This window comes from Castor canadensis, chromosome 7 (assembly GCF_047511655.1).
Source record: "Castor canadensis chromosome 7, mCasCan1.hap1v2, whole genome shotgun sequence".
Classification (NCBI taxonomy): domain Eukaryota; kingdom Metazoa; phylum Chordata; class Mammalia; order Rodentia; family Castoridae; genus Castor; species Castor canadensis.
This window is the reverse complement of record NC_133392.1, coordinates 67,166,098-67,173,995: the sequence shown is the minus strand read 5'-3', so window position 1 is coordinate 67,173,995 and position 7,898 is coordinate 67,166,098. Positions and strand designations below refer to the sequence as shown.

The 7,898-nt window shown below is 38.6% G+C and overlaps 1 pseudogene; it reads right to left on the bottom strand.

Moving 5' to 3' along the window:
- Positions 1-4,412: 4,412 nt before the first annotated feature.
- Positions 4,413-5,378, bottom strand: LOC109682234 (serine-threonine kinase receptor-associated protein pseudogene; annotated as a pseudogene).
- Between the last annotated feature and the right edge of the window lie 2,520 nt (positions 5,379-7,898).

The following is a 7,898-nucleotide window of genomic DNA, read 5'->3' as shown; positions in this document are numbered from 1 at the left end:
GTAGAGTGCCTGCTTTGCAAGTGTAAAACCCTGAGTTCAAACCCCAGTCTCTCTCAACCCCCACAAACACACACAAAAGAATGGCAGAGAGAAATGGAAGGCAACTTGATTGGCTGTTTTAACTCTAAGATTAAGATAGTAAATTTTCAGCTCTTTTACTAGTGGAGTCACAGTCCTGCTTTTTTTCAGTCACTACTATCATTAATGACACAATAATAACAGCACATCAATGGTTCTACTACTACTCTTGATTGCCATCAGAGTTCAGTGTCTGACATAGTTCTGCCAAAAAAGAAAAAAATTTCATTGTGTTAAAAGGCTTTCTCAGGCAGGTTTAATGGTTAAGACAGAGAGCTGTTGCTAACATTGACTTCTCCACACACATTCTTGTGTTTTTATAGCCACCCCTTACTTTTCTGTGAGTCTATTTTCCTGATTGATAACCTAAAACATTGCATTCATTAGTAGCCACTTAAAATATAATCTCTAAGGAATCACTAATGACATATTAATATACTTTTATTATTCGCTTATGTTCCCTAATCTTCCTGGGTCCCTTGAAGTTCGTAGGTATTAAAGGATAGCAAGAGATCAGAAATTATGGTACATCTCACAGTGGAAGGCTGCACAGTTGTAAAAACAATGGAGAGGCCCTTCGTGTTCTGATTTCACGTGGTCTGATCTTCAAGACCTATTAAGAAAGGCAGCAGTGCACAGAAGAGAGTGCAGAGAATTCTCCGTTATTTTTGGTACAATGATGCTAGTGCATGTATTGGCTAATACTTCTGGAGGTTATATCCAAGAATGAGAAAATACTTTTGTCTGTTGGAAGAGAAATTGTATTCTGAGAGGCTGGATTTAGGGGAAGATGTTTCACTTTATAATTTATATCTCTAAATATATCAGTGTGTATTTCCTAAGTGTGAGGACAATCTCTTACATAACCACCACACAGTGATCAAAATCTGAAAATTTAGCATGAATATACTGTCATCCACAATGAAATTTCAGCTGCTCTAACAATCACTTTTTAGTTAGTCTTTCCAGTCTAGGACAAAATACTAAAAACCAAGTGATTTGTAAACAGCAGAATTTTATTGCTCATGGTTCTAGAGGCTGGGAAGTTTGAGATTAAGGTACAGAAGATTCAGTTTCTGGTGAGGGCCCTCTTTCTGGCTCTTAGGCAGTACCTTCTTGCTGTGTCCTCATGGTGAGAGAGTGAGGAGTCTCTCTTGGCCTCTTTTTATAAGAGCACTAACCCATTCACAGGGTTTTAATCCCATGATCAAAGGGTCCCATCTCCTGATATCATTACCTTGGAGGCTAGGATTTCAACATATGAATTTTGAGGGGACCTAAACATTCAGACCATAGTAAGGACCCAACTCAGGATCACAGTTTGCATACTCCTATGTTTTAGTCTCCTGTAATTTGGAATGGTTCCTAAGCTTTTCTTTGTCTTTCTTTTTGTCAGCAGCAGTCTGTTTCAGTGGCTTTTCAGGCAATGGATATAGCCAAGGTGGAAAAGGAGAGCTGGAGGATGGTATATCCTAGAATGGCTGTCATCTTCAGCCTTGTTTGTGCTCTAATACATAGATCTCTTTGAGGGCATCCTAGGATAGTAGAGTTTAGGAGAGGGTGAGACTGTGCTCCTGCTCCCTCAGGGATGAGTGAGTGGCTGGGGGTAAATTAGGTCTAAATAGAAATGGGACTTTATTTTTAGGGCACATTTAGATTGTATTTTTAGGTAGATTCATAAGGAAGTTTATAGGTTTTTTTTCAGATTTCTTATAATGTGAACATTTTAACACATACAAAGAAACAACTAATCCATTATGTACTCATCACGCAGGCTAAACAATAATTATCATTTTCCATTCTTGTTTAAACTACTCTGATCTTTTTAAAGAAAATCCCTGAACATAGTATCTTCTTACTCTCAAATACTTCAGAATGTATTCTTCAATAGATATGGATTTGAAAAGAAGAATGGTTACAATTTTAATATAACACCCAGCAAATCAATCATATTGTTCTAATATCTAAAATCAATGCACATTTCATTTGCATTCTCTCGTGAATGCTGTTTTGCAGTTTTAGCCATTGTGGTATGGCCCTGAAGGTCAACAGTAAAGGGAAATATTCACACTGGATAGAACTTCAAGCAGTGCACCTGGCCTTTCATTTGCTTGAAACAAGTGACCAGAAGTATAGATCTACAGTGATTCGTGGGCAGTGAATAGTGGTTTGGCTGGCTGGTCTTTGAAGGGATACAATTGAAAATTTGATCCCAACGCTCTCTAGGAAAGAGGTATGTGGAAAAACCTCTCTGGCCACAGAACCGAAGATATTTGCATCCAGTGTGAATTCATACCTAGAGAAGTAACAGCAGAGGAAGAGTTTAGCAATCAAGCAGACAAGATACTCTGGATCAGCTAGCTTCCTTCCCTAGCTCCCTGTGTTCTTGCTCAAAGGGCTCATGATCAAAGTGGCCCACACAGCACCCATGGGGATTGTGCGTAGACTCAGCAGTATGGACTGTCTACTACCTGGAGTCTATCTGCCTACAAACACTGCTGAGTGGCCTACCTGCCAACAACAGAGATCAACATTGAGCTTTCAATATGGCTCCATTCCTTGGGGGAACTAGCTGGCCATTTCCAACATGTAATAAGTAGAATTTTTGTTCTCTGACATACTTATTTGGGATCTGGGTTTACTTTTCCTGCTTAAAATATTTCTTCCCAAACTATTAGCCACATACAGGCAGAATGCTTCATTCATCATGGCACTATGCATCTTGTCATCCTTCTGATCAAGGAATTCATTTTATAGGAAATGAAGCATGGGGGGGTGGGGGCAGGGGAGAGAAATGAACCAAGCCTTGTATGCACATATGAATAATAAAAGAAAAAGGAAAAAAAATGAAGTATGCAATGGGCATATCATACTGTCTGGATTATGCTAACTTTATAGGACATCTTGAAATCAGATAGCTTAAGTTCTTCTACTTTTTTGGTTTTTTGTTTATTTGTTTTTTCATTTCAGATGTGCTAAAGGTTGAACCTAGGGCCTTGCATATACCAGGTAAATCTACCACTGAGCTATATTCTGAGCTCCCATTTTGTTCTGTTTTAAATTACTTTGGTTCTTACAGACTTTTTTTTGTGTGTCTTAACATAAGTTTTAGAATAAACTTGTCAATTTCTACCAAAAATAAATCCCAGCTGCAATGTGAGTGGTATTGTGTAGAATCAGTAGAACAATTTGGAGAGAACCAATGTCTTCATATTACCAGCATTTCAATCCATGCTCATCGAGTTACCTCTCTAGTTAAGCCTTCCTCTGCTCTGTTTGTCACGTCTTTCTCAATTTCTTTCCTCGGTGTTTGTACTTTTCAGTGTAGAGCTCTTTCACTTTCTTTGTTAGGTTTATTCCTAGGCATTTTACTTTTTTGAGGCTATTCTGAATAGGATTGTTTCTGTGATAATCTTTCTCAGTATGTTCGTTTCTGGTATCTAGAGAAGCTACTGATTTTTGGATGTTGATTTTGTATACTGCTACTTTGTTGAAAGTGTTTATCAGACCTAAGAATTTTTTTGGTGGTCTTCAGGATCTTTTAAGTTTAGGGCCATATCATCTGCAAATAGGGATACTTTGACTTCATCCTTTCCTATTTGTGTCCCCTTTACTTCTTTCTCTTGCCTTATTGCTTTGGCTAATGCATCAAGCACTATGCTGAACAAGAGTAGAGAGAATGGACACCCTTATTGCCTTCCTAATTTTAGAGGAAAGGCTTTCTGTGTTCCCCATTTAGCATAATGTTGGTTACAGGCTTGTCATATATAGCCTCTATTATGTTGAGGTATGATTCTTCTATTCCTAGTATCTCCAAGGCTTTTTATCATGAAGGGCTGTTGAATTTTATCGGACATTTTCTGTATCTATTGAAATGAGCATCTGATTTTTTTTGTTTTAGAGGCATTTTATTTAGACAACTAAAAATAATTAGATGTTCAGAAGCAGTGTAAAATTAAAAGAGAAATCAAGCCAGTTACTTTATCAAGTATTCCTTCATCTTTATAGCTAAAGCTAAAGGAGGGGTCATTCTGTTTTAAGGCAAAAGTAAAAAAATAAGCCAATGTATTTTTCTCCACAGTAGCATAAACAGCTACAAGAAATTTAATTGTAATAAGAAAAATTGAATGTTGGCTTGCACACATTCATTAAAAAACACTATGGGCTGTTGTATTATGCAAACTTGACTTCATCTGACATTCCGAGTTTTCACTCACAGGTAACACCAAGTTAGTGGCTGGAGCACTGGAGCTAAGTCATATTCCTCTTAGTTACTGCCATGTTTGCTGTAGGCAGAGAGTAACTCTGGAAGGCTGATGCTTTTCTCTGATTGCTCATTTAGTCCACAAATTATATACATATGCTTGACTCTCAGACTTTAACTTTAGGAGTTGAAGAATAGATGGAAATCTGAATTCTCTGGTTGTCTCTGGAAAACTGATCTTTGGTTTCTCCAGTTCACCACCATTGTTCTCAGGAAGTACACATTTCCCAAGGTCATGGGTTTGCAACAGTCTCTGGAGATGTTTCATCTCCAGAATCACTGGACAGTTCCCCCTCAGGACCAAATCTCACACAGTAAATGGGACCAAAGTGTCCTTCATAAGATTCTAATTCTCCACTACTGTAATCATACATATAAATTTTAAAATCTTTAGCCCTTGCAGCAAGAAATTCTTTCTCAGGATGAAGAGATGCAGAATTGATAGTGGGGGAGGGCTACGAAGGATGTAATTGAGTCCAAACTTACTGTATCATCAAAATCAATAGATCACAAGTCATAACCAGAATCCCTCTCTCAGGAATATGTTCGGTATGGCTAACAGACAGATTAAAATTTAGAGATTTCACTTGTGCTATAGAAGCATGATCCCAAAGGTGAAGAGTTTTTATCATCAGCTGAAAGAATCTGTTTATCTTCACTGCACCACAGAGCCTTTTAAATACCAGTAGGGCAACCACTGATTTCCTTCAGGTTTGTTCAAGGCATATACGTGTCATAGCTTATCCTGTCCCTCAGTTAACAAATAATTACTATCCTGTATGAATCCATAGTCTGAACAATGTGTTTCTGAGCTAGGGACAGCATCCTGGACTTTCATCTGCTATAGTGGCTTTGATGGCATCCTTTTTCAACATTGCACCCAAGTATCTCCCTTACCACCCAAAAATGTTCCAGTCTCCTGTGTTTCCCTGGCATAGCATAGGTTTACCATCTTTGAGTCACTGAAATAACCACAAGGCATAATGCCACTGATGGCCAGGTCAACGATGGGCTGCGTGTGGTCCCAGCATGCCATGGCCTTGGTGACCCCTGCAATCCAGCTGGTGAGTGGAAGGTTGGCATAGTCTCATTTCTCCTCAGTTGCAGTGCCTCAGATCATAGGTTTTTTTGTCCTTGATTCTATTTATGTGATATTTTACATTTATTGATTTGTATATGATGGAACATCCATGCATCCCTGGAATGAAACCAACTTGATCATGGTGTAAGAGCATTTAAATGTATTGTTAAATTCAGTTGCAAAGTATTTCATTGTGGATTTTTGCATCTATGTTCAACATGGAAATTGGTCATTAAGAAAATTGTCAAGGATGTATTTTTATCAAGGAAATTTCCCTGCAAGTGACATGACTTTATTCTTTATGGCTGAATAAACTTCCTTGTGTATACATACCACATTTTCTTTATTCATCCTTCACTTGATGGACAATTAGGCTGATATCAGAGGTTGGCTATTGTGAGTGGGGCTACTATAACCATGGTATGCAGGTATTTCTGTTGCATTGCTGACCTATATTTGGAGATATGCCCAGGAGTGGACAGCAGGATCATAATGTAGTTCTGTTTTCAGTCTTTTTGGGGAACCTCTGTACTGATGCCATACTGGCTTCATGAACTTATATCCCACCAACAGTGTATAAGGTCCCTTCTCCTCATCCCCGACCCCTGCATCCTCACCAGCATTTGTTGTTCGTTTTCTTGATGAGAGCTGTTCTGCCTAGGGTGAGATGGAATCTCACTGCAGTTTTTGGCTAAGGATGTCAAACATTTATGGACCATTTGGATTTTGTCTTTTGAGAACTGTTCAATTCGTTTGTTAATTGGATTCCTGTTCTTTTGGTGTTTAATTTTTGAAGAACCTTCTATATTTGCATTTATTGGCAATTTTTACTTGTTCTTTTGAGAACTGTTTAGTTCATCTGCCCATTTATTGTTTGGATTGTTCTTTTTTAAAATTTTTATTTTATTCATATGTGCATATAATGTTTGGGTCATTTCTCCTCCCTTCCCCCACCCCCTGCCTTACACCCCCCAACCCCCTCGCTACCCGGCAGAAACTATTTTGCCCTTATCTTTAATTTTGTTGTAGAGAGAGTATAAGCAATAATAGGAAGGAACAAGGGGTTTTGCTGGTTGAGATAAGGATAGCTATACAGGGCATTGACTCACATTGATTTCCTGTGCGTGGGTGTTACCTTCTAGGTTAATTCTTTTTGATCTAACCTTATCTCTAGTTCCTGTTCCCCTTTTCCTATTGGCCTCAGTTGCTTTAAAGTATCTGCTTTAGTTTCTCTGCGTTGAGGGCAACATGGATTGTTCTTTTGATGTTTAATTTTTCAAGCTCTTTATATATTGTAGATCTTATTCCTTTGATGAATAGATGGCAAAGATTTTTGCCCATTCTGTAGATTACCTCTTGATTCAAGTAATTGTTTCCCTTGCTGTGCACAGAAGCTTTTGAACTTGATGAAATCCCATTTGTTAATTCTTGCTCCTGTTTCCTGAGTAATTTGAGTTCTATTCAGAATGTCATTATCTATATCTGTATTTTCAAGTGTTTCCCCTATGTTTTCCTCTAGCAGTTTCAAAGCTTCAAATCTTACTTTAAGATCTATGAACAATTATGAATTAATTTTTGTGCAAGGTGAGGGGGATCTAGCTGCAGTCTTCTACATGAGGATATCCAGTTTTTCCAAACCATTGTCAAATAGCTGTCTTTTCTCCATTGTGTGTGTGTTTTTTTTCTTTTTTATTATATTCATATGTGCATACAATGTTTGGGTCATTTCTTCCCTGCCCCCTCCCTTAACACCCCCACCCCCGCTCACTCCCTCCCTTACCCCCCCAACCCCTCGCTACCAGGCAGAAACTATTTTGCCCTTAGCTCTAATTTTGTTGAAGAGAGAGTCTAAGCAATAATAGGAAGGACCAAGGGTTTTTGCTAGTTGAGATAAGGATAGCTACACAGGGAGATGATTCGCATTGCTTTCCTGTACATGTGGGTTATCTTCTAAGTTAATTCTTCTTGAACTAACCTTTTCTCTAGTTCCTGGTCCCCTTCTCCTATTGGCCTCAGTTGTTTTAAAGTATCTGCTTTAGTTTCTCTGCATTGAGGGCAACAAATACTATTTAGTTTTTTAGGTGTCTTACCTATCCTCACCCCTCCCTTGTGTGCTCTTGCTTTATCATGTGACCAAAGTCCAATCCCCTTGTTGTGTTTGCCCTTGATCTAATGTCCGCATATGAGGTCTTTTGGGCCAGGCTAACCTCACTAAGAATGATGTTCTCCAGTTCCATCCATTTACCAGCGAATGATAACATTTCATTCTTCTTCATGGCTGCATAAAATTCCATTGTGTATAGATACCACATTTTCTTGATCCATTCGTCAGTGGTGGGGCATCTTGGCTGTTTCCATAACTTGGCTATTGTGAATAGTGCTGCAATAAACATGGGTGTGCAGGTGCCTCTGGAGTAACTAGTGTCACAGTCTTTTGGGTATATCCCCAAGGGTGGTATTGCTGGATCAAATGGT